Source organism: Microcebus murinus, chromosome 16 (assembly GCF_040939455.1).
Source record: "Microcebus murinus isolate Inina chromosome 16, M.murinus_Inina_mat1.0, whole genome shotgun sequence".
Classification (NCBI taxonomy): domain Eukaryota; kingdom Metazoa; phylum Chordata; class Mammalia; order Primates; family Cheirogaleidae; genus Microcebus; species Microcebus murinus.
In genome coordinates, this window is record NC_134119.1 from 10,711,142 (window position 1) to 10,738,662 (window position 27,521).

Here is a 27,521-nt window from a genome sequence, read left to right on the forward strand (position 1 = left end):
GCAGAGGGGAAGAATGAAGCAGGTCATGGGCTCCAGGAGCTATTTATTTACAATTTTACTTCACGCTTTCCTTTTCTGGATTATAATTCCCACCTGTTATCCCCAAGGCTTCAGTAAAATTTTGTTCACTGCTATGGGCTCATTTTAGCTGTTGGGTCAGATACTAATTGTGCCCAGTATCCATTCTCATTTTCTTTTTTTTAAATTTTTTATCTTAAATTGTCCTCTCGTGCCTCATCCCTATTGTTAGGACAGCCCTCCTGAACTGAGAGGGAGACTGCTGTGTCCTGCCACACTATCTTCTTCTTTCAGGAAACAGGATTGAGGCTGGGCAGGCACCTGCCCAGCTAATGACTACATTCCCCAGCTTCCCTTGCAACTAGACATGCCATGTGACTACATTCTGACCAATAGGATGTGAGTGGAAGTGATGGGGTCCACTTCTAAACCATGCCCTTAAAGGCAGGGTACAGGGGGCAGTGTCTCTCACCTTTTCTTCCATCCTGCTTTCTGGAATGTGGCATGGTGGGCACCACCTTGAGCTGAGCAGATAAGGGCAATGGGGCAGAAATGAAAGAGAACACGATGGTAGGAGCCGGAGACCCCAACCCCATGCACCTGCCCCGTCAGCCCCAGCCTGGTCACACACACTGACACATGAGAGACGCACAAAAGGGCTGATACTCAGCTGATGTGCACGGCTGCAGTCATCCTGGCTACTTATGGGCAGCGTTTTGATTGGTTACAAATAAACTTCTGCTTTGTTTAAGCCACTGTTAGTGGGGGTCTCAGTTATAGTAACTGGGCCTTTATTCTAACCAATCCAGCCATGTTTGGGGGCTGTTAAGGAAGAGGGCCGGGTACAACTTCCAGGGCGAGATGGTGTTGGGGACAGGAGCAGCATCCCGGTGCAGGCAGTTAAGAGATGGCAGACAGGGCACTAGAAAAGCCCCGGGAGAAATGGCTCACTGTGGTTGCCAGGCAGCCACAGGGGTGGTCCGTGGGACATGTGAACAACTCTGAGAGATTCTGTGTAATATCCTGTAGAAAGAACCAGAAAAAAGTCTGCACTTCTTAGAATCACTGGGTCCCACTGTTAGATACTAAAGGAGAAGCTGGAAATCTGGGGGACGGCTGGAGTCATAAACAGCAAATGTCAATTCCCTTCTGAGGCAGACACTGTTGGCTGGTTCCCTACTCGTTCCCTTCCCCCTTCTTCGTGGCCGACAGGGCCCACCCATGATCACAGAGCCTGAAAAAGTGAATGGCCCTTCACTAAGCATCCTTTGCATTAGGGCACAGGCATATAGCTCAAGCCTGGCCAATGGCACAGGACGCAAAGTCGCCTGGGAGCTTTGGGGAAAGGTTTCTCCACCTCTTGTAAAAGAGACATAGGGGAGGTATTTTTCACCAGGCTAAGGTGGAAGAGCAAAGGGATAGAAAGCACCAGGTTCTTGACAATGCCACTGAGCTGTGGAGCTGTCCCTAAGACTACCTAGCTCTGGACTTCTTTGAATATATCATAAACATTTTTACTGTTCAAGCCACTTTGGGCTGATTTTGTTGTTACTTGCAGCCAAGAGCATGCTAACTGATACATGGTATTTGTCTTCTGTCTCTACCTTCCTCTAGTCCCGTGGCTCTCAAATTTAGCCACGTTCTTTCCCCAGAGCACTAGTTGCTTTGGAAGTCAAGGTCTTTTGGAAACCGCCTGCACCAACTTGTTACCACTGTCCTTCCAAATAAGAACCTCCCTAGTCACTCCTTCATTTCAGGAGCGAGAACTGTGTCTATCGGGGCAGAAGCAGAACTTGAGCCTTCACATAAACGTCTACTTTGGTATGGACTGATCTTCTTATATTGGGCTTAGCGGTCTGAGTGTGTGTCTCTGAAGGACATGGACCATGTAGTATTCAACTTGGTACGACCCCAGGACCTAGCTCAGGACCTGGGTGAGAGGAGGTGTTCCCTGAATGCTTGTCAGATGAAAATAGAAAAGAATCAACCATCCAAACCCCATTTCATCACCCCCCTGACCTGAACCAGTTTCCCTTCCCACTGCCTCCCTGCATTACTCTAGGGCTGCTGTCCCCAACCCCTGGGCCACAGACCAGTATGGGTGGGTGGCTTGTTGGGGACTGGGCCGCAGAGGTCTGCCACACCTCCCCTACCCCACACTGGTCCATGGAAAAATTGTCTTCCATGAAACTAGCCCCTGGTGCCAAAAACGTTGGGGACTGCTGCCCTAGGGCAAGACGGTTCTTGCAGAGGCAGAGTGAGGAAGAAAAAGAGGTTAGCCCAATTCTCAATTCCAAAGCAGCTTTTAATCCTCCTCTTCTTAAATTACCCTAAATCCACCCACTGTCAGCCTCAGCTCCAGTTTGGCACTGAGCTGCCTCTGACCCGGGTCTTCTCAAAACAAGGAAGGAAGGAGGGAGAAAAGGAAGGAAACTCTGTGTGTATTTAAATCATATCGAGAACTAAAGAGAGAAGGAATTTTTTTTTTTTTTTTTTTTAGAGACAGAGTCTTACCTGTCACCCAGGCTGGCCTGTAGTGTGCAGTCCCAGCTCACGGCGCCCAACAATGCCTGGGCTCAAGCAATCCTCCCGCCTCGGCCTTCCAAACGGCTGGGGTCACAGGCGTGAGCCACTGCGCCCAGCCTGAGAGAAGCAATTTAAAGTGGACACCCTCTCGTGCAAAACTCTTAAGTTCTAGCATTGGAGGTGGGAATTTTTACTGTTCTTGATTTTTTTTCTAATTACAAAAGTCATATACACATTTAATGAAGAAAACTCAAAAAGTGCACATGAAGGAGATACAACTTATTGTCTGGCCTCACCACACGTGGTGGTAACTGCTAACACCTTGGTAAGCACGTTTTCACAAGTGCTTTAGTTCTCTCTGTCTCACTGGCTCAATCGCCCCCTGCCCCAACCCTTCCCTTTCTCTCACTGTCTGTCTGTCTTTCTCCAGGTCTCTGTCTCTGTCTCTTCCTATCTCTATCAAACTTAAATATTTCCAGGTTCTTCAGCCTTGGTTGTGGGGGGAGGGTCATCCTTCCCTTTAATAAGCAATTAGCATGGTGTAATCCCCATCTTTGGTTTTTCAGACAGTCTCGCTCTGTTGCCTGGCTAGAGTGCCTGGTGTCAGCTTAGCTCAAAGCAACCTCAAACTCCTGGGCTCAAGCAATCCTCCTGCCTCAGCCTCTCAAGTAGCTGGGACTACAGGCATGTGCTACCATGCCTGGCTAATTTTTTAAAATTTTAGTAGAGATAGTATCTCACTCTTGCTCAGGTTTGTCTTGAACTCCTGAGCTCAAGCGATCCTCCCACCTCGGCTTCCCAGAGTGCTAGGATTATGGGCGTGAGCCACTGCGCCCGGCCAATCCCAGTGTTTTGTTTGTTTTTTTGGGGTTTTTTTGAGACAGAGTCTCGCTTTGTTGCCCAGGCTAGAGTGAGTACCATGGCGTCAGCCTAGCTCACAGCAACCTCAAACTCCTGGGCTCAAGCAATCCTGCTGCCTCAGCCTCCTGAGTAGCTGGGACTACAGGCATGCGCCACCATGCCCGGCTAATTTTTTCTATATATATTAGTTGGCCAATTAATTTCTTCCTATTTATAGTAGAGGTGGGGGTCTCACTCTTGCTCAGGCTGGTTTTGAACTCCTGACCTCGAGCAATCCTCCCGCCTCAGCCTCCCAGAGTGCGAGGGTTACAGGCGTGAGCCACCACGCCCGGCCTAATTCCCGTGTTTTGAAGTGGCTGCAAATCAAGTCCCTTCTCCTCCACATAATTTCTGGGAAATCTGAATACATTGTCCTCAAACTCTGCTTGCACCTGTCTCTTACTGCTCTAAATGGTGGCTTTGATCTGTTCTCCAGCGTCCCCTTGCTCTTCATGTAGCAGGAATGCTTTCGGCTACAGGTAACACTCAGTCTGACTAAGAGTGGCGTCAGCAAATCCTGAGTCAACTTCCCCAGAGAACGAGAAGGCTGGGACAGGTGTGCACCGCCGTGCTGGGAACCTGCCTGCATCCCTCAGCCCTGGGGGCTCGCACCTGCAGCTCCCTGGCTGAGCTCTCTGGCCACACCAGTGGGCTCAGCTCACCTTAGAGCCTGGCCGGGGGTGCCAGGGAGCTCGTGCCTTCAGAAGCAGCCATCAACTGAGGACAGTGGGAGCTGGCGGATGAACACCCCGGCTCCCTGCTCCTCAGGTAGGGAAACAGAGGCAGGTCCTCAGCAGTCTCTCAGGGGTCCCCAGTGGGTTGCGTCCCACTGGCCCAGTGACAACTCGAATATCAGTGTCCCTTCCCTGTCTCACTCCCCAACTCCCCAACTGAGCCTGGCACATTTTAAATTTGGGGAGAGGTAGGCTGAGGATGTCCACTTCTTAACAGCTGCATCACTTTGGGCAAATTACTGAATGTCTTTTTCCATTTCTGTACAATGGGGATAAACGCTGGTTCCTGCCTCCCAGGGGCACTGCAATGATTCGGTGAGTTGCTGCTCGCAGAGTGCTCGGGAGAGCCGGGCACAGCGGAAGGGCTGCTCGCGGGCTTGCTGCTCCCTCCCCGCTGCCTCCACTGCCCTCCTCTGTCATCCCGATTACTGCCCGTGGGGAGGAAGGAGATTTCAACAAAGACTATTTGGTAGCAATTATTACAAAAATAAAATGTTTTCATAGTTACACCTCAACAAGTTGAGACGTATCACTAAACCAGTTAGACATGTGTCATCACAGTTAAAGTTTACATTGACCCTGAGAAGTTAATATGATAATGCTCATTTGAGAAATGGGGCAACTGAGGCTCCAGGGGAGAAGCAGCTGCCCCAGTTCGAGGTGGTGGTGGAGCTAGCGTCTCTGTGACCCTACAATCGTGCTACTCTCTTTGCCCTTTTCCCTAATTCTCATCTCCTGCGGGATCTAGTGGTCCTTAGCATGCACTGGGGTGACCCCACTGGGCTGCCCTCGCCATGACCCCCTTTTACGGTGCTGCCTTAGAACTTATTGAAATGTCTTCTGTGTTGATCTTCCCATCAGCCTGCTCACATGAAGCTTAATCTTTCTTGTGGGTCTTGTAAGCAGCACTTTGTGAAACACGGGCTGAGTCAGTCACACTCAGCAAACAGGTTCTAAGGTAGTCCCATGGTTGTGGGGCTGGTGGCTAGGCTTATTGGGTTTCTTTTGCTGAGATTAGCTAACTGAGGTAACAGAATTCTCCCATGGCATATAACAGAAATTGGTTACGGCCAACAGGAACAGGAATGAAATTTGTCACAAGGATGTCAGGCTCTTTGGAGAAATGGACAGAGAAAAATCCAGAACGGAGTTTGGAAAGGAGTGCAAACAGGATGCCCTGGGGGATCTGGATTGCATTCCCTGCCGAGTGTTCTCTTCCAGTCCAAGTCCAAGGATGTGTCACTTAGGGTGCCTTGGCTGCACGGAACAGAAAGCTCAATCAACTCAAACCAGCTTGAGCAGCAGGGAGTTTGTTGGTAGGAAGGGCGACTCCAGGGTTGGTTGGTTCAGAGGTTCAAGAATGTAACTGAGAACCCAGGCCTTCTCTCTTTCTTTCCTTTGCCATCCCATGTTGGCTTCACCCGAAGGTTGGCTCCCTGTGGCTGCAAAGCGGAGCTGCCAATAGTAATTAGGACTAGAATGTCCTGTGCTGGAACACAGTGTGGGAGGAAGACAGGGAGTGGCTTCCCCTGCTCTCTTGAGAGTAAGGAAGTGCTGCTGCCAGAAGTGCCCAGGAAATCTACTCTGGTGTCTCCTGGCCCAAACTGGTGTGGGCCTGTTCACCCCCGAACCAAACATCAGCAAGAGGCCCAAGGGGTGATTTTGGACCCCAGGGGACTGTGACAATGTGTGGAGACATTTTTGATCATTACAACCAAGGGAGGTGCCAGTGGCATCTCATGGTAGAAGCTGGAGATACAGCTAAATATCCTACAGTGAAAACGACAGCTCCTCCCCATCCCTCACGCACGGGACAGAATCTGCCCCCAAATGTCAACAGTGCTGAGGTCGAAAAACCCTGGCTTAGAGGAACCCTGGCTTAGAGGAATCAGGCACATCCTGGGGTATGTGGGAGCTGGTGGGAGTCGTCTACTAAGTTTCCACTGCAAACTTTTTTTTGTGACTCTAAGATTCAAATTTCAGAGAGGCTTTGTTTGGCTTGGCCTGGGTCACATGCCACTCACAGGCTAACAGAATACAAGGCACTGCGGCTGGCCGGCCGTTCCCCCACAGGAAGCGGAATGAATGTTAACCAAGAAAAAAGAAAGCCCACCTCAACTACGATGAACTTCCTCAGTGACAATCCCCGCAGCAATGAAGAGGAAGACATCCTGGAAGGATACAGAAGAGGGGTGGGTAGAGGAAAAGTAAGATATAGATCAGCGTGACTTCCAAGATGGCTGCCATCAACCTCTCCCCTCCCCGTGTGTGTGTGTGTGTGTGTGTGTGTGTGTGTGTGTGTGTGTGTGTGTTTGTGTGTGTGTGTGTGTGGCACACGCGCCATTCCCCCTTGAGATATGGGGTCTGCTTCTCCTCCCCCCTGAAACCGGCCTGGCCCTGACCTTGTGACTGTTTTGACCAATAGGAAACAGTGGAAGTGATGCTGGGTCAGCTCTGAACTCCTTGCCTCTGGGAGTCCTGAGCCGCCATGGAAGGTGCCTCAGCTGCCCTGCTGGGACAGCACTGAGAAGCCACCCTGGACTTCCAGTCCAAGTTAAGATGACATCAAACCCAGTACCCATCTGCCTAAAACTGCATGAGGGACTCCAGGGTGAGAGCTACTCAGCTGAGCTGTCAACCCACACAGCTGTGAGTGGCACTAATAAACTGTTATTTTTAAGCCACTAAGTTTTGGGGTGGTTTGTCATGAGCCACTGATAACCAGAAAAATATATAAATCTAATATACACACAAAATTAAGATATTTCTATTTTCACATTTACTCACAGTTTAATTTAAAGTATTTTTATTATACAAATAATATAAAAGCATTTTTAAAAATGAAGGAAAAAAACAAGTATCACCTCTAGTTAAATGAGTTTAACTTCAATCACCATCAGCATTTAGTTGTGTATTCTTCCAGTCTTTTTCCTATGTAGCTGTCAATACAGTAGTTTGAGAGCATCTTTTTCCCCCTTTACTATTTTTTTTTTTTTTTTTTTGAGACAGAGTTTCAATCTGTTGCCCAGGCTAGAGTGCCATGGCATCAGCCTAGCTCACAGCAACCTCAAACTCCTGGACTCAAGCAATCCTGCTGCCTCAGCCTCCCTGAGTATCTGGGACTACAGGCATGCACCACCATACCCGGGTAATATATATGTGTGTGTGTGTGTGTGTATATATATATTTTTTTTGTTGTTTTTTAGTTGTCCAGCTAATTTCTATTTTTTTAGTAGAGACGGGGTCTCGCTCTTGCCCAGGTTGGTCTCGAATTACTGAGCTCAAACAATCCATCCGCCTCAGCCTCCCAGAGTGCTAGGATTATACGTGTGAGCCACCACACCCAGCCCCTCTTTACTATTATGTCAGCCTTATTATCCTACATTGCCATATTTTTACGTATTTATTTATTTATTTTTAGAGACAGGGGCTCAGGATCTCGCTCTATCGCCCAGGCTGGAGTGCAGTGGCGTCATCACAGCTCACTGCAGCCTGGAACTCCTGGGCTCAAGTGATCCTCCTGCCTCAGTCCTCTGACTACCTGGGACTACAGGTGTGAGCAACCACACCAGCCTACATTCCCATAGAGTCTGTAATCAGCCAGCTACACGATTAATAATAATAGCCACCTGTAGTAGACAGAATTGTGGTCTCCCCAAAGATGTCTGTGCCCTAAGCTCTTGAACCTGCGAATATGTTACTGCATGTGCCAAGAGGGACTTTGCAGGTGTAATTATATCGGGGATTTTTAGATGGGGAGAGGACCCTGAATTATCCAGATGGGCCCAATGGAATCACAGGAGTCATAAAAGGGCGGCAAGAGAGTGGAAGTCAGAGACAGTGACGTGAGGAAGGAAGCAGGGTCAGAGAGGGACAGGAGGATGCTGTGCTGTTGGCTTTGAAGGCAAAGGGTGGGCATGAATCAAGGAAGGCAGGCGCCTCTAGATACTGGAAATGGCAAGGAAATGGACTCCCCCCTAGAGCTTCCAGAGGGAATGTAGCTTTGCTGACACCTTTGATTTTAGCTCCCTAAGACCCAGTTTTTGAGCTTCTGACCTTGAGAACTATAATAAATCTGTGTTGCTTTAAGCCACTACATTTGTGGTCATTTATCACTGCAGCAATAGAAAACTAATGATCACCTTCCTGAGCATTTTACACACTTCATATTTAACTGCCACACCAGCCCTACAAGGCAGGTACTGTTAACATTTCCACTTTAGAAATGAGGAAGGTAGTGCTCAGAGAGGTGAAGGGACTTCTTCAGGCCACATAGCTGCTGCGTGCAAAGCCAGGGACACGTTATGGCCCTGCCGTTTATGGTTGTACTTAAAAACACCTCTAGTATAGGATGTATTTGGGCTCACACAAATATATGGACCATATATTGTCCATGACTCTGTCATTGTCGCCATCGTTTTTTCACTTTTTTCCCACTGTTAACATTGTGACTTCTGTGGAAGTCCCCACAGGCCCTGAGATGAAAACTGCAGTTTTGAAATCACAAGGGTCATTGACTCATTAGTCTTTATTGTTATTGACACAAAAGGATTTCATTTAAAAAGATCAAGTTCCAATTCAAACCTGAGTTTGGATGGGTCAGATGTAACTTCGAAGATCTGCTGAATTTTCACTGTTAGGTCAACCTCCAGTTTTTGAAATTAGATTTTAATGACACATTTATAGAAAATCTGCAAAGCTTCTGAAATGGAGTCAAGATTAAACACATCTATAATCTGAAGATGGTCAAGAGTTGGAGCAAACAGGAATCTTTTCTGCTCAGCTAAGTTTTCCCTCCAGCAGGTTGGTCTACCCCTAAGCGAAGCCCACAAGGACAGGTGTGAAGTTGTGTGGTGTTTCTCAAGACTGCTTTTGCATTTACCTGTTTGGAATTATCCTTTTTTTTTTTTTTATGTGCTGGAAAGTAGTCATTCCTCACACCCAACAACAAATGTCTGCATTTCATTAAAGCTCTTAAAGCTCACAAGCAAGCGTGGTCTGAATGGTTGAGCTTCAGCAAGTCCTGCACTCTCTGGCACCCTGTTACCTGAGTCCCCCATGGTAGTCAAGATTTGCTTCCATAGTTCTCACCAAGCTTGAATTTTCCCTCAAATATGCAATTGATAGGTCTACTGTAGACTCTTCTTCTGAAATAATTTTTTTCACTTTTTTTTTACTAAGGCATAGTTTATCTGCAGTAAAATGTGCCCTATTTAGTGTACAGTTCTGTGATTTTTGACAAATGCACACAGTTAGTTATCCAACCACCACTGCAATCATGCTATTACCACCCCCCAAAATTCCCTGGGGACCCTTTGTGGTCTAGCTTGTGACCACCCCCAGCCCTTGGCAACCACTTCTCTGTTTTCTGTTCCCATAGTCCTGCCTTTTCCCAAATGTCACATAAATGGAATCATATAACACATAGCTTCTGAGTCTGGCTTCTTAACTCGCACCATGTTTTTAGGGTTTGTCCATATCATAGCATCTACTAAGAGTTCTCTTATTATTTCTTTTCTTTTCTTTTTATTTTTTGCTGTTTATTTGAGCATCTGGGTACAGAAGGCTGGATGCCAAAGAGTGTCCACACTCTCTTCTTCTTATTGCTAAGTAGTATTCCACTGTATGGATGTACCACAGTTTGTTTATTCCTTCCTCAGTGGAAGAGCATTTAGTTTGTTTCCCATTTGGGGCCATTATGAATAAAGCCACTATAAACATTCTTGCATCAGTTTATGTGTGATCAAAAGTTTTTATTTTATTTGAGTGAATTTCTAAAAGTGGGATTTTTTTGGATTATATCATAATGGTATGTTTAACTTCACTAAAAAAACCCTGCCAAACTATTTTCCAACAAGCTGTACCATTTTGCATTTCCACCAAATGTATGAGAGTTCCAGTTGCTCTACATTTTCACCAGCACTTGATGTTGTCTATTGTAGTTTAGCTTACTTCTACTTTCATTATAACCATTCCTGAAATAAAAGTAAAAATGGCCATGGATGAAGTTTAAAATTCATAACTCAGACTGCAAAGCCCCATGTGACCTAGCTCTGCCCATCTTCCCAGGGCCACTCTCTGTCCTCCAGCCTTCTTTCAGATCTTGCTACAGGGCCTTTGCACATCCTGTCCAGTCCATTCTGCTCTCTGCCTGGCTGATGCCTACCATCATGTGGATCTCATGCTGAAGTCACTTCCTTAGGCGTGTGCTAGGTTCTGTTCTCTTGTTACATGTTTTCATATCTTCCTCCACCTTTCGTATTTAACCTTTACCACAAAAGATCTCAACTGGGTGTGATTTTGCCTACCCTCTCCCCCTCCCCCCGGGACATTTGGCAATGTCTGGAGACATTTTTGGTTGTCACAAGCAGAGTCAGGATGCTACTGGCATCTAGTGGGTAGAAGCCAGGAGTGCTGTGAAACCTCCTACAATGCACATGACAGCCCCCAACAGCAAAGAATGATCCAGCCAAAATGTCAATAGCACTGAGGGTGAGAAACCTGTATCACAACTGTAATCCAGGTAAATGCCTTCTGTGGCTGCCTTCCCATTCCCACCTCACTCCCCACTTCTCTCCACATGCTTCCCTTGCCCCACCCCTGTATGTGTATGCAGCTGTTTAATGTCTTTTTTCCCTGCTAGAATATAAACCCTAAGGGGCAAGGATCGTGTCTTTGTTCTCTATATATTACATACCATAGGTGCCTAGTAAATGTGTTGAATGAATGAAAGAATGCATTCAAACTATCTTTTGTGAAGCATATTTTTAATTTTAGGACACCAAAGGGCATTTGTCTTGACTTCTGTCTTGATAACCCAAAACATCATTTGGGAAAAAAATAAACAGGAGAGGAGAGAGAGAAAAAAAGGGAGAGAAAAGGGGGATGAGGAGAAAAGGAGGATGGAGATAGAGAAGACTCAACTTGAGCTAGAATTCCAGCACTGGCACGTACCTGTCACATAACCAAGAGCAGGTCACCTTCCCTCTCGGAGCCCCAGTTTTTCTCATCTGTAAAATGGGAATTACAAAAACAAAATTAAACATGCTAATGAATGTCAAGTACCCTGCACTTAATCAGCGTTAGTTTTGTATGTTCCCCCGTTTCCTCCTTCTGAGTTTCCTGGCCAGCATCAGTGCTCGCTCTCATCCTCCTCGGCCCACCCCACGGGGCAGCCTGAAGCTTGGTGGACAGTTCTATACACGCCCATGGCACCCAACCTCCAGCACCTGTGTGCTCAATCTGCACATGTCAGGTCACAAGGGAACTGTGTGGGAGCTGATGGCCCCAGGCACAATCTTCAACCATTGAGTGATGGGCATTGTGGAGAAATATCCCAGCTTCGTAAGAAGATTCTGAGGTGGACTCCACACCATCTCCCAGAGGGCTCACTGGGATTGAGCCCCAGCTGCCCATAAAGATGACCAGCTCGTTGACATACCTTAGTGGTATTCCTCCTTTCCCTAGCTCACGTTCTCTCTCGCTTGTTGTTCTTCTTGACACTGCCTCCCAAACGAACTACTTGCACCTAAGAGTGGCAGGGCCTCTCTGTGCCCCCAGGTTTTACTGTTTTGCTCAACTTCACCTGCCCAACTTCTAACTGGTACCATCTATTAATACATCTTTTCATAGGAGGGTTTTGGGGTTTTGTTTTTCTTCTTCTGGCTGTTGGAGTCAAGTAGCCTAGAAGAGGCTGGAAGATAAACACTCCTTCTCTTCCCTCCAGCAGCCCTCAACAGATGAATGGAAGGAGGTGGAGAATACCCCAGCTCCCCAGCCCCTTGGGGAGAACTCTGAGACATGTGTTTTACACCAGGGGGATTAAGCTTCAGTTGCCCCGGGCAATAACTGTCTTGATAACTTGCTTAATATTGGTTGTCCTCCCTGGCTCTCTTTCCTCTCCCCAACTGGTGTTTCTTTCCTTTTTCCTTCCAAATTTGTCCTTATATCTTTGTCTCAGGGTCTGCATCTGTGGAAATCTAAACTAAGATACAAGGTCTGCTAGCGGGGGATTCCAAACTAAGACAGATATCAATTAGAGCCAACTGCAAACAGTCTTGCTTTAAATAGCCCCCACAGAACAGAATGGGGCATGCTGTTCTTCAGTGAAACAGCACTCCTGTTTACCATCTGGGGCTGAAGCGGATGATTCCTGTTCCCTGAGTGGAAGGAACGCATCTTTCCCATGGCATTCACAAGCCTCACACCGCACCCTTTGGTACATAAATCACCCTCTTTGTTTCACACAAACTTCTTTGTTGTACTTCACAGAAAGTTACCCTCGCTGAAACACAGAGGGTGCTCTGTTGGTAGCTTTGCAAATGCCCCTTGGGTCTCCAGTGGGGGTCATTCCTTGCTCCTGCGTAGTTACTTTCTGGGGACAGTCACACATGTTGAATGTTGGCGAAGGAGAGTTAGCTTGGTTCGACACTTTCATTTGCCAAAAAGTTGTTTTGCAGATGGCTGATGGGAAATCCCAAAGCACTTACCAATGGTAGGTACCATGCTACCTTATGTGATTTCTAAATTTTCTTTCATTTCATAACGTGAATATGGAAAGATGTTTGCAGATTGGAGGCTGCCCTGCATCCATTCCATTCTCTTCCATGCCTAGTAACCTTCAGTTACACTTGGGAACCCCCCTTTCCGGAAGTTCTGTCTGCCCTAGAAGTTCCCTTGAACTTCCACCCCAACAAGGAGCATGTGACTTAGCATCCACCAACCAGAGCAGCCAAGGTGCAAAAGCTATGATTGGCTCAGGGATGAACATGTGATACAAGTTGGTCCAATGAGAGTTCATCTCAGGATTTGTTCGATGGCTACTAAGAAGGCACACTTCTGCTCCCCTGTGAGCTAGAGTAGTTGGGAGAGCTGACAAATCCGCCCGGTTCACTGAACATCTTAATTCCAGAGGAATTTTTAGATATTAAATTTTGTTCTCACCGGACACTGCTGCTCCCTGCTGTATTATGTTGACTCTCCTGGACAGCAGAATCCTTAACTAATTTTGAGCAGAGTCTGTAAATTTCCAGTTACTTTTTGCTTGTTTAAAAAATCTCAGTTTAAAATAGGTTTAAAATCTGAGCAAATACATTAAATCTTATATTGGCCAGGCTATTAGTTCAGCTGTAGCAATAAAAGCCAAAATAACTGGCTTGCGTGAAATACAAGTTTAATCCTCTCACATGGAACAGCCCAAGGGTCAGTGTCCCCGTGGGATGTGACTGTGTTTCCACCACGTCTGGGATTTCAGACTCTCGCTGTCTTGTTGCTCTGCACCTGCAACACACGTGGCTCACATCTTGTTGCCTAGGGGGCTGCTTTGTTTCCTGCCATCAGGTCATATTCCTGCCAGTGGGAGGAGGGGAAGGGCAAGGAGAGGGCAGCTCTGTCCTTCTGATGGCACCACCCAGACTCTCCCACCACAGAGCAAGTCCTGGTCTCCAGCATTCTGCACTGTCTGCTGTGACCCTTGTGGACAGCATCAGAGGGCTCTCTTGCCATCTGTCTTCTGTCTGCGTTTGTCCAGTGAGAGACACTGGCAGATGGGAGACCGGGAGCAGAGTAAATCTGGATATTTATTCCTCCAGCTCTCCTGTTGGGTCACCATGGGCTACTGTGTCCCTTGACTGAAGGTCACAGCTTGTGTCAGGCAGCCTCTCTGTAGAGCTCCCACTCTGTAGATCTGGAAATCGTGGTGACATCCCCTCTGTTAGTATGCAGGGGTTGTAACCACCCCCTCTGTCACTATCTAGCTGTGACAAGCTCCCTTTGTTATTAGCCCTGGGATGTTGCAGCACACCTGGGGTCCCTACACCCCACCTATACTTTTATAAACAATCTGTTCATAAAACTCTCCTGCCAGGACCCTGGCTGTGTGAATCCTTCCTAACAGCCCCAGGAAGTAGATGCTTGTGTCATCATCCTTGTTTTATAGATTGGAAGCAGAGGGACAGGGAGGTCAAGGGAGCTCCCTAAAGTCACGGAGCTAGTAAATGGTGGAACAAAATGTTCAAACTATAGAACCACATTCTCACCAGCAGAGGGGCCTTGGTATCTTGGAAATGTGGGGAGAATGGACCAGGTTGTGCATTAGTCCCCAGGTCACCATTTACCTGTTGAGGGCTTGGTTTCCTCATCTTTTTGTTTAAGGAGTTTGAGCAGTCCAGGAGTTGCAAACTTACATGTCTGCAGAGGCCAAAAAGTTACATAAATGAGAGGATTGGACTGTTTTATTATTACAAAGAAATGTGCTTTTTCCTTTTTTTCCCCTCTTTAAACAAGCGGCCCTCTTTAGTCTATCTTTCCTTTCTCTGCTAACACAGAGATAAACAGAAATTGTCCTTGGCTGACAGCAACAGAGATTTGATTCTAGTGGCTTAAACAAATGAGAGGTTTATTTCTTTCACATAAAACCACATGTGGAAGTCTGCATTTAAAGGAACAGGTATGGCAGCTCCATGATATCAGGGATCCCATTTCCTTCCAACTTCAGCACAGCTCATCCCTTCTCTCAAGGTCATAAAATGGCTGCTCAAGCTCCAGCCATCATGCTTGTATTCCAGGGAGAATGGCAAGGTTCCAAAGGGTTTTCTTGGAAACCATACTATTAACTTCCACTTATGATGCGTTGGCCAGTCAACCTTGGCACTATTGACAGTTTGGGTGAAATAATTCTTTGCTGTGGGAGGAAGTCCCGTGCATTGCAGGACTGTTAGCAGCATCCCTGCCTCCACCCACTCGAAGTCAGTGGAAGCCCCCCACACTCACCCCACTCCTCCAAGTTGTGACAACCTAAGCCATCTCCAAACACTGCCAAATGTCTTCTGGGGGACAAAGTCACCCTTGGTTGAGAAACACTGGGCAACTCTTGGCTTCACAAGAAGTTGGTAAATGTAATTTTTAAATACATCACCACCCCCAATAGTGCAGGAGTTTCTATTAGTAAGAAAGAAGGGAAGATTGGACATTTGGAGAGAAAATAACAGTCTTTGCCCCAAGAGAACTTATTCATTTACTTTCCTCTTAATCCTATTGAAAAAGAAACAGTGACCCAAGATTGATGATAAACAATGTCAGGTTACAATAGGGAAGAGTGGGGACTGAGGCAAGGAGAGTGAAGGCCCCATCTAATTGGGGAGCAAGATTTTTGTGAGCGGCATTTTACCCACAGGATACCAGTTTGTAGCGACTAGTTTATGATTTCAAAAAATTTATTATGGAAAATTTCAAACCTATGCAAAAAATAGAATCATATGACTAATTCTTGGCTATCCATTTTCAGTAATTATCCACACGTTGCCAGTCCCACTTTTATTCTCTCCTTAAAACCTTTCTTTTCTAGAGTATTTTAAAGCAAATAGCAGGCCTCTTGTCATTTGACCAGTAAATATCCGAAGCACACTTTTTTCTTTTTTTTATGAGACCACCATGCCATTATCACACCTACCCAAATTAACAATGCGATCTCAGTATGGACCAGTTGGTTTCTAAGGGACTTGTAGCTTTGCCATTCTAAGCTCTATTAACTAGAATTGTCCTGGTCTCCTGATCACCCTCCATCTCCCACCACTGTCCCTCCTTCGATTCACATGGCCCGAAACACAGACAGATATACAGACACACACAGAGAAGCACATAGGGGAACATGCAAACACAGAAATACACACACATATATACAAACATACACAGACCAACTCACAAAACACCAAGCACAGACATTCCAGCACACAAATGCACACACAGAAGCACACATGGACACACACACACACACACACACACACACACATACTCCTCAGCTACTTTTTCAAGAATGAAGCACACGCCCTGAATTTAGACCTCCAAGCAATTTAAGCTGGGTTGGAACTAGTGCCTACTTGATTCCCGCCCACACCCTGCCATCTCCCTTGTGCTGACTAATTTTTGACCCTGAACTTGTTCGCTCACCCAGGCCTTCATTTTCTTTTGTGCAAAACAGGGAGAACAATTCCAACTCGCCTCCTGACAATGAGGCAGGGAGTAATGTAATTAAAGGATTGCACCTCCTTGTGCAAGTATTAAAGCGCTTAATAATTACCGCAAAATAGCAGCAATGATGGGGTGATTAGACTCCCCAGCAGAAGCCTGGTGTAAACAAAGGGGGCCAGAAGGGGCTCTGATGGCCTTAATCTTCTGATGGTAGATGATATAAGACCCATAGCCCACAGCCCTCTTGTCCCCAAAGCCTCATACTTGCCTTCTATAAATACATGAAGCCGTTTTTGGCGGCCTGATAAGAGAAGAGGTTCAAAATCCGAATTCCCAACGCAAGCCATTAAGGGAGAAAGATACTTTGCAGCTTGCTTCCTAAATTAGAAGATGATTTCCGGATGGTTAAATCTCTCCCTTTGTCTCTGTACCATTTATACTGCTGCTGACACAGCTCGGGGACCTGGGTGGGGCTTTGGGTCAAGGGGCCAACGGGTCACGCATTCTCGAGGTGCGCCCTTGGAGATGTCCAAACAGGCCCCTGGTTCCTGCCATGCTCTGCTGAGGACACTCCCAAAATATCCAGGGACAGATGCTATTTTTGAGGTCCAGCGTAAAGCCTGCCCTGTGGCCCCCACACAGTCTGCCTTCACTCCAAGCTCGCCTCTAAATGCATCTTGCCTTGCCTTTCGTCCTTCCAGCAAACTTGCTTTCTCCTGGGTTTCTTGAGTAAACTGCAAATTAATCTCCTTTCTTCTGGCCTTTTCAGGAGAATCAAACTATCTAGGTGCTTTTAAAAAAAGATTTTTAAAGATCATTTGTTTCTGTTCTACTATTGAATGGAGAAAATAGCAGCTAAAAGTTGGAGATTAAAACTTAATATGGAGCTTTCAAATCCATTTCTTCCTGAGTGGATATAAATCTGTCATTCCCAAAGTCAGTTTTTGTCCTGGAGTCAACGGAAAGGGAAGAATTTTTGTTTCCTGTTGTTGTGCTTTTTTTTTTTTTGTGACAGGGTCTCACTTTGTAACCCAGGCTAGAGTGTAGTGGCACAATCAGAGCTCACAGCAACCTCAAACTGCTGGGTTAAAGCCATCGCCCTGCCTCAGCCTCCCAAGTAGCTGGGACTACAGTCACGCACCACCACACTGGGCCAATTTTTGTAGAGACGCGGTGGCCTTGCTATGTTGCCCAGGCTGGTCTCAAACTCCTGGGTTCAAGTAATCCTCCCACCTCAGCTTCCCAAAGTGCTGGGTGGCATGAGCCACCATGCCCGACTATCTGTTGTGCTTTTTAAATACATGTAGGAGGTCAGCATCTTTTGAAGATAGTTTCATTTGCAAAATATTCTAAAGTTGAAAAGAGGGCATTTTTATTTCTGCAGAGTGAGCAAGATAATCATGTAATAAGAATGATGGCGATGATAATAGTCACATAAGAGCTGCATTTACTTGAGTCTCCACTGTGTGCCAGGCACTGTGCTAAGCTGGCCATAAGTATGTGTCACGTGATCTCCAGAGCCCTGTGAAGCAGGAACAGGTGTTATTTCCATGGTGAGGATCTCCAACTCTCCCAGAAAGCCCCTGTTCACCCCAGCTCCACACCCTCACCCCAGGCTTGGGACTCTCTGTCCTTTGGGCCACTTTATGTGTGTACCTTCAGTGCTCTTGCCATGCTCAGTCAGAAGACAGAGGGCAAGAGAGCCCTCTGATGCTGTCCACAAGGGTCACAGCAGACAGTGCAGAATGCTGGAGACCAGGACTTGCTCTGTGGTGGGAGAGTCTGGGTGGTGCCATCAGAAGGACAGAGCTGCCCTCTCCTTGCCCTTCCCCTCCTCCCACTGGCAGGAATATGACCTGATGGCAGGAAGCAAAGCAGCCCCCTAGGCAACAAGATGTGAGCCACGTGTGTTGCAGGCGCAGAGCAACAAGACAACGAGAGTCTGAATCCCAGACGTAGTGGAAACACAGTCACATCCCACAGGGACACTGACCCTTGGGCTGTTCCATGAGAGAGGATTAAACTTGTATTTCACGCAAGCCAGTTATTTTGGCTTTTATTACTGTAGCTGAACTAATAGCCTGGCCAATATAAGATTTAATATATTTTTTCAGGTTTTATATCTATTTTAAACTGAGACTTAAAAATTATCTGGGCATGGTGGCGTGCGCCTATAGTCGCAGCTACTTGGGAGGCTGACGCAGGAGGATGGCTTGAGGCCAGGACTTGGAGGTTGCAGTGAGCCATGATTATGCTGCTGCAGTCTAGCCTGGGTGACAATGCAAGACACCGTCTCTAAAGGGGGAGGGAAAAAAAGGAAAAGTTTTGTTCTACTACATGTTTAAATCTATGATCTTTTTGGAATTTGCCCTGGTATAGATGTGAAGGAGGGATCCAACTTGATTTTTTTCCTTGTGGCTCTGTTTCTTCTTTCTCGTCTCTCTTATCTCAGTGTAAATGTCACTTCCCCTCTGACCACCCTATCCAAAGTATTTTCTGTCTCAGCTTTTTTTTTTTTTTTTTTTTTTTTGAGGCAGGATCTTGCTCTGTTGCCCAGGGTGGAGTACAGTAGCACAATCATAGCTCACTGCAACCTCCAATTCCTGGGCTCAAGTTATCCTCCTGCCTCAGCCTCCCAAGTAGCTGAAACTAAAGGCACACCAGGACACTCGGCTAATTTTTCTATTTTTAGTAGAGACGGGGTCTCGCTCTTGCTCAGGCTGGTCTCGAACTCCTGACCTCAAGCGATCCTCCTGCCTTGGCCTCCCAGAGTGCTAGGATTACAGGCGTGAGCCACCATGCCCAGCCTAGTTTTTTGTTTTTGTCTTTCATGGAATTGTTTGCAATTTGTAATTTTTAAAACATTAATTTGTCTCCACTCCACCCAACTAAGAGGTCAGCTCCTTGAGGGCCAGGCCTACATACCGTCTTGGTCAGCACTGTATCCCCAGCAGTGTGCACGGTGCCTTGGACGTAGGAGGCTGTCTGTGGTGGGCAACTGTCGTGGTTTTCGCCCTCCAGCAAGTGTTGTCCTGCTTCTGGTACCAGCGCTCCAACTTTCCTTTGAGGGGACCACACCTGTGTGGCTCCGGTCGCGGGGCTTGGGTAGCGTCGACTCAGGTAGACACGTGACCGATCCGCATACCCCCTGGCAACAGTGATTGGCTGAGATGGGCACATGACCTATGTTCAGCCAGTGAGATACAACCTCTGGACTGATCATTTTATCGCGAGAGGAGCGTCCTCACAGGAACCGCCTCCCAGTGTTCTCTGCGGCACTTGACTTTATGGGACAGAGGGACCATCCTCTTCACCTAAAAAAAAAAAAAAAAATTGAGAGAAATCCTGAGCAAGCAACTTTGATCTCCCTCTTGTTGATCTTGAAAACAAAAGAAAATTACAATTCTACGTCTGGATCTTTGGTGATTCAGTTAAAGAGAAGTTTCCATTTTCAGTCCAGCAAATGTTTCTTAAGCACTTACACTGCGTAAGACATGAGTCCAATTCTGGGACTGGCCTCAGTTCCTGAGGATGATGATTCTGCAGATACAATGTGCTTCTAAAATTTCTTTAAATTAAAATAACATATATTGAGTTTTAAGAATATAAGCAGTATAAAGACAAACAAAAATGGCCAAATAATCCTTACTATTAAAAAAATAAAAGTAACACTTGTACATTGTTAGAAAAGTGAAGTCATTCAGAAAGGCTAAAAAAAAAAAAAAGCAGTCATAACAAACCATCCCCAAATTATTCAGGGATTAAAATAATTAACTTTTTTTAACACTCATAGATGGGAAAAAAAAAAGGCATCTAGTTTACTCCCCTATTAACATTTTCCTGTGGTTATTTCTAGAAAATGTATATACTTATATAAGAATATGTAGGAGTACATGCAAAGATATTGTTTTGATTTTAATTTACAAAAATGATTATACCATGTATTGTGTTCTGTCTCTTCATTTGTTCATTTAATAATATGCTGGCCCCTGCCGGGTGTCGTGGCTCATGCCTGTAATCCTAGCACTCTGGGAGGCCGAAGCGGGTGGATCGTTTGAGTTCAGGAGTTCCAGACCAGGCTGAGCAAGACCGAGACTCCATCTCTACTATAAATAGAAAGAAATTAATTGACCAACTAAAAAGATATAAAAAAATTAGTTGGGCATGGTGGTGCATCCCTGTAGTCCCAGCTACTCGGGAGGCTGAGGCAGGAGGATCGCTTGAGCCCCGTAGTTTGAGGTTGCTGTGAACTAGGCTGATGCCACAGCACTCTTACCTGGGCAATAAGAGTGAGACTCTGTCTCCAAAAATAAAATAAAACAAAATAAATAAATAAATAAATGAAAAATAAAATAATATCCTGGCCCCATGACTCAGTAGAAGAATAGACAAGGGATATGAACACACAGTTCACAAAAAAGGAAATACAAATAGCTCATAAACATATGAAAGGATGTTTGACTTTATAATAAGAAAAATGCTAATTAAAAGTACACAGAGAGATCATTTCTCACCTATCAGATTGGCAGAAATCCAAAAGTCTGGTAACATACTGTGCTGGCAAGGCTGGAGGCAGAGCAGCACTCTTCTACCTTGGCAGTGGAGATGGAAATTGGCACAATCACATGTAGGGCAATTTGACCATAGCCATCAAAGTGACAAAGGCATATGCCCTTTGATGTAAGAGCCCCAGCTTCTGAAAATGTATCCTTCAGATATTCTTGCTCAAGTTCAAAATGACATATGCCAGGGGTATGTTTAGAATAGAGGCTTGCTGTCTACCTCCCCCATTATAAGGGAAGCTCTCAGAGGGCAGAGACCCTTGTTGGTCTTGCCCTCTTGTGGGTCTCCAGCTCCTAGAACAGTCATTTGAACATAGCACTTGTCAAAAAGACAGTGCTCACTCAATATCTCTATTCTTGTCTATTTTTCCCAGCCTTCCTTACAATTAAGTTGGAAATACGTGGCTCATTTCTGCCCAATGGGATGTGCAAAAGTGATGGAAGCTACTTCCAGGCCTACCCCTTAAGAAATTTCATGTGACCTTCTAGCTTTCTCTTTGCCTGCTGTGTCCATCTCTAAGACCACCTGCTCCAGATGGAGAAGGGTGCTCAATTTGTATCATATGCAAAAGCAAGAAATAAAGCTTTGCTGTACTAAGTTGATGCAATGTTAGGGTTTGTGATTGCAGCATAGCCTATTCTGTCCTGACAACAGTACTGTGTAGTAGGTGCTTGATGAATCCTTTTTGAACAAATGTATCCCACAATGAGCACTCCTGTGCTTTGGAGGAATGAGAGTAGTCATAGGCTAAATTTTCAGCCATCATGTTGCTGGGTCAAAGAGTACATATTGAATATTTTGGTAGATAGCCCATATTGTCCTCCAGGAAGTTTGCATCAGTTTATACTCCCACCAACAGGCATAATGATAACTAACACTTATAGACTTGCTCTGTTCCAGGCACTACGCTTGGTGCTTTGTACACACAAAATAAATTCACGCAGTAGCTCTGTGGTAGGTACTACTATTGTTCCCACTCTTACTGATGGGGAAATGGCAGCACTAGGAAGTTAAATAACTTGCCCAAGGTCACACAGCTAGTAAGATGGGGAGTGTTTGTAAAATGACAAATTCCCAATATCCTACTTCTTCAGATGAACTGGCTAAGGTCCAGGGATCTATTTTTAAAAAAGTCCCCATATGCTGCTGACAGCCAGCCAGCTTTGGGAATTAGGGACCTCAGGGACTTAAGTTAAAGGAGCCAAAGAGTGGTTTTTGTTAAAGCAGTCAAGACATAGAGGCTCCCTGGGCAGGCGTCTTCCTTTCGATGGTCTTGAGTATTTATTGAACAAGAATAAACTGATATAGGTGAATCAAATCTGTATGCTTCTTTCCATTAAAAAGAAGAAGAGGATTTATTTACCTAAATATTTTATAGAATTTTTCAAGCCAGACCAACTTTTTTCGAGGTGTATTATTTAGAATATAATTTCATCTGTGGGGGACAGAGACCTAAAATAAGAGACTGAAATATGATAAAATTTGCCTTTCACACAGAAGCCTGAGCTGGAGTGGTGGCTCTGTACCAGAAGGTTGTCAGGGGCTTAGGCCTCTAACTTGTTATCCCATCCTTACCAGAGCTCTGCCCCCATCCCAAGGTCCAAATGGCTGACCCCTATGTTTGCGGTCCCAGGTTTTGCTCACATCTCATTGGCCATACCTCAGTCACATGGCTGCTTCTTGCTACAAGGGAGGCTGGGAAATGTAGTCTTTATTCAGACCAGCCATGGGTTTCCAAGGAGCGCCTATCACTATAGAAGGGGAAAACTGATTTGGGGGACAACTTTCAGACTCTACCACTGGAGGAATTATTAAATAGCTTAGAATTTCGATTCTGTAACAAAATAGATTACTCATTCCCAGTAACAGCACTATGCCATATGGTTTCAGAATTTGAGCTGACCATGACTGCCAATTTCTGGAGGCCCACTTGGCTGGTCTTGGGCTTTGTGGTATGCTTGATGGTTGTATAATGCAATAAGCACATGTGGGTCCCTCGAGCTAATCAACAATGCTAGATTAGAGCCAACAATGTTTATTTTTAAATTTCTTCTCGAGTGTTGTCATCAGTGTCAGAAGAGAGGTTAATTAATATTTTGCTGATTATGTAAGATGTTACATGTAGAAATCTGAGCTTTCTTTTAGCTCTAGACTTCTACTTCTTTCAGCTGTGTTTTAACACCACGGATATATTGGTGTCCAGAGACTACCTGAATCACCTGCTCCTTATACTGGCTCTACCTGTGGTGTAAATGGAGTCTCCGCCCATCCCCACCTGAATACAACTTGATTCCAAATAAGGAAAGAAGGCAAGTGAACCCTCCTGATTCACAGGACCTGCACTAACTCAGCTAGCTGAATAACTCTCCTTTTTGTGGTGGGTGACTACTGTTTTTATCTACCGGGCACCTGCTTCCTCTGTCTGTGATAACAACATCACAGTTTTCATAGAGAACACTCCTGGCTCACTGCCATATGGCTTAGATGGGGATGAGCCCACTTCTGGATTTAAATGTGGGCATCTGACCCAGGCCCAATCAGTGTATTCCATTCCAAGGACTCAATTCTGTTCTTTTTTCAGAACTATTGGGAAAGAGGGGTTTTTTTCCAGCTAGATTTGAAGCTGGTGCAAAATGGGCTAGAGCTGCTGTTGTCTACCTTTGCCATCACTTATTTATTTGTTCATTCCTTCAGCAGATACTTACTGAGCAGCCACTAGGTGTCAGGCAGTATTCTAGGCACTACAGCAGTGAAAAAAATAAGACAAAATCCTTGCCCACAAGGAGCTAACATTCTCATTGGAGGAGGGATACAGACAAACAAATGTGTAATATGGGCAGGAGGCAATAGGTGCTATGGAGCAAAAACCAAAATGAAACAAAATGGAATAACAAAAACTAACCAGGCTAAGGGGGGCAGCAGGATGCAGGAATATGGGGGTTGCTATTTTATATAGGAGGGGCTGGGAAGAACTCTTTGAAGAAGTAGTATTTAAGCAGAGACCTGAGGAAGCGAGGGAATTATCATGTTCCTATCTCAGGGCACAGCATTCAGGTTGGAAAGAATAGCACATGCAAAGGCCCTGAGGCAAGAGCACACTGGACTTGTTTGGAAAATAACAAAGAAGTCAGAGTGGCCAGAGCAGAGAGAGCAAGGAGGGAAGAGAGAAGAAAGAGAAGAGGCTGGGCAGCTGGGCAGGGGACCGGTCGATAGGTAATGATGAAGAGTGTGGACTTTACCCTGAGGGCACGAGGGAGCCATCAAAGAGGTTAGAGCAGGGGAGGACCCTGATCAGATCTGTACTTTAAGATCTTCCCATGAATCCCCACTGTACTTGGTATAGACTTCTGGAGACTCTGTTTTAGAGCCACTCTAGGGAAGGCCAGAAGGAAATTCAGTGCTTGAGGGAGCCGGGACAACCATAGCGGGGTGCCTCAAGGGTGCTGCGTCTGCACAATTTGATGATGCCGCCCCTGAAGCTGTGCAGCATGGCGGCCCTGCAGAGGATTTCCACAGGCCACCTGGCTGAACGCTCACCTCCGCGCCGCCAGGTGGGCGGCACCGCCTCCCCCGTGCAGCTGCAAACACTAGGTTCGGCGGTCGAGCCTGGCGCTGGCCCACGGCTGGAGGGGAGGAACGGAGGGCCTCAGCCTGCGGCCTGCGGGTGTAGTTTCGGGCGTGGCCACTTGGGGTCACTCTCTCCAAACAGTCGGGAGGAGCGGCGGCGTGCGGGGACTCGGCGCCCTGCCCTGGCGAACGGCTCCCGGGCGGGCATGCTGTCCCCGTCCGCCTGTCACCCGCGGGGGTGCAGAATTCCTGCCGGTCCCCTGGGTCCCTCTCTGCGTGCAGCCTGAGTGCGTCGCCGGCACTGTCTCACCTGAGCCTGCCAGCAGCTATGTGATTTCCCCTTACTGTAGACGGGGAAACTGAGGCCGAGAGCGCTGCCGTGACTCGTACGTCTACTGAGTGGCAGTCAGAATTCCAACCCAGACCTCAGTTAGAAGCTTGGAGTTCGGATGCCTGGCAAGTGCATGGTGGGCCGGTTTGCATTAATTCTCACTTTTTCATAGAATGTGTCCCCGACCGCCTGCCCCCAGACTCCGGTGTTATTAGCAATGAAAATAATCTGTTTAGGGAAGTATATGTGGTTTTTTTTTTTTTTTTTTTTGGTCTTTTTTGATGTAGAAGTTAGTTTTCTTCTGATCACCAACAAAACACTGAGGTTTTTACTTAAACTTTTTTTTTAATTACCTGCATATACCTTGATAATTTTTTAATTTTTATATATAAAAATTTTTTTTGTTTTTATCTTTTCTCTTTTTTTGGAATGTTCTATGTGTAGATAATTACTTTTAAAAATTAGGAAATAAAATTAGGTAAAAAGAGCAAAATAAAAGTCACCCTTAATTCACATCGGCCACCCAGAGAGAAGCGCTGCTGACACTTGGGCTTTTTTTACTCCCTCATCTATGAATGTGTTAAAAACTTTTTTAAAAATAATAAGGAAAATGGGCATTTACTGAAACCTTAAAATCTGTACCCCCATAATATGCCGAAATTAAAAAAAAATTAATAAGGAAACATATTCACATGAAAAAAATTCAAAAGGTACCAAAAGATTTGCAGTGGCTATTTCCCCTCTAATCCTTACCCCTCTGACCCAGCTCCAAAACTCCCAGCTTCTCACCCAAGAAGCCATTCTGGTTATCATTTCTTGGGGATTGTTACAGAGATATCCAGAATGCAGATAAGCAAACAGGTACATGGATTCCTGTGCTGGTTTCTCTAAATAGAAGCACCCTACACACCCTGTTCTGCGCTGGGTTTTTTCTTTTGTTTTTTTTTTTTAGCTTAACAATGTACCTTGGCGATCTTTCCAGACCCACACTGGGAGAGCATTCTTCCCATATTCCATTGCCTGCATATAATAATTTATCTAACCAGTTTTCTGGTGACAGGCATGGGGGTGTTTCCCGTCTTTTGCTGTGACAAACAATGCTGCAATTGGTATCCCTTTTGCAGAAGTCTTTCCGTGTATGCTCATCTATGTCTGTGGGATAAATTCTTAGCAACTGAATTGCCCAGTCATAAGGCAGGTGCATTTTAAATTTTTGACGCCGATTGTCTAACTGCCTTCTAAGGTTGTAGTCACCAATCATCACTCAGACCAGCAGCCTACGTGAACTCGGTTCCCCACACTCTAGCCAAGGCCCAGTATTATCAGACTTCTTGATCTTGGCCTCGCCCATAGGGGAAAAAGGTGTTCTCCTTGGTTCTGATCTGCATGTCCTTTCTTTCTATGTTGGATTGGGCACTTAAAAATAAGCTCCAAGGCTACATGCATTTCTTTTCTGGTGGCAAAGCATTCATGTCCTTTGTCTAGTTTTCTAATGGATAATTGTCTTTCTTATTGGTCTGCAAGAGCTCTTTGTATACTAAGAAAATGAGGTCTTTGTTTCTCATATGTTATAAATACACATATTTTAAAAATATAGCTATATCAAACAAAAATGGAATCCCATTATATACAATGTTTCTAAGGCCTGTGGTCATCTGACAATATATTGTGGATCCCGGCCGGGCGCGGTGGCTCACGCCTGTAATCCTAGCACTCTGGAAGGCTGAGGCGGGCGGATTGCTCAAGGTCAGGCGTTCAAAACCAGCCTGAGCAAGAGCGAGACCCCGTCTCTACTATAAATAGAAAGAAATTAATTGGCCAACTAATATATATAGAAAAAATTAGCCGGGCATGGTGACACATGTCTGTAGTCCCAGCTACTCAGGAGGCTGAGGCAGGAGGATTGCTTGAGCCCAGAAGTTTGAGGTTGCTGTGAGCTAGGCTGACGCATGGCACTCACTCTACCTGGGCAACAAAGTGAGTGTCTCAAAAAAAAAAAAAAAAAAATATCGTGAATCCCTTTCCATGTCTGTAAGTGTGTCTTTGCAACAAAATTATTTCTTGATATTTATTGAAAAATCACTCTGGGCACATTGGAAGTTCATCAAAGGCAAATAGCTATGAATGATATGAACACAGCAATAGCAAGTACCAGAGAGGAGGATTATGAAGCATCTAATGTGTCCCATCTATTATGCGATTTACTTTAATCCTCCCAACAAACAGCACTGTGAAGCAAAATCATCCCCATTTTACAGATGAGGAAACTGAGGCCCAGAGGAGTCATGGGATTTGTTCAAGGCTTCCCAGCTGGTCATTGGAAGATCTGGGATTCAAATCCAGGTCAGTTTGTCTTCTAAACTGCGGCAATGGCCGCCTTCCATTACCTTGAATTCTTACATTCCGGGCCAGTCTGGATTGAGAACAGCCCTGAGGCAAGTCCCTATCCTTCCCGGCTGGGAAGTGTCATGGAGTTCAGCGGCGAGGCCACCAGGAGGCGCCAAGGACACATTCCTCGCCCAGTGTGTGGGGCTGGAACAGGCTGGGTCCAGGCACCCTGGGCCGGGCAGTATTTGTGGACAGATGATCCCGCGGCTGCAGTGGCGCAGGACCAGAACGGACGTCCTCTGCCACACCCGGGGCAGCCTCTTCTGCCTCAGCCTCCCTGGAGGGAATCACCTCTGGCAGCCTTCAGGGACTCCTAAGTATCTGGCCCAGCCCAGCCTCTCCGGGGACTTGGATTCCCGTAGGTCTGGCTTTCCCAGCCTCCGACTGTTGACATGGGGCAGAATAGCCCTTGCTGTGGGGTCTGCCCTGTGCGTGGTAGGATGTTTAGCCATGTCCCTGGCCTCTGCCCACTAGATGCTGGTAGCCCCTCCCCCCAAGTTGTGACAACCCAGGATGTCTCTTGACGT

The 27,521-nt window shown here is 46.0% G+C and overlaps 1 long non-coding RNA gene and 1 other non-coding gene across 2 annotated transcripts; both read right to left on the minus strand.

Annotated features, from left to right (window-relative positions):
* Positions 1 to 218: 218 nt before the first annotated feature.
* Positions 219 to 338, minus strand: LOC142861512 (small Cajal body-specific RNA 11). The gene has a single exon (XR_012912737.1).
* A 9,578-nt stretch (positions 339 to 9,916) lies between these two features.
* On the minus strand, positions 9,917 to 19,298 carry LOC105872275 (uncharacterized). Its single transcript, XR_001154494.3, has 3 exons — positions 19,071 to 19,298; positions 11,133 to 11,188; positions 9,917 to 10,153 (listed from the first exon to the last, which is right to left on the minus strand). It is a non-coding gene; the product is annotated as an uncharacterized LOC105872275 (long non-coding RNA).
* Positions 19,299 to 27,521: the final 8,223 nt, after the last annotated feature.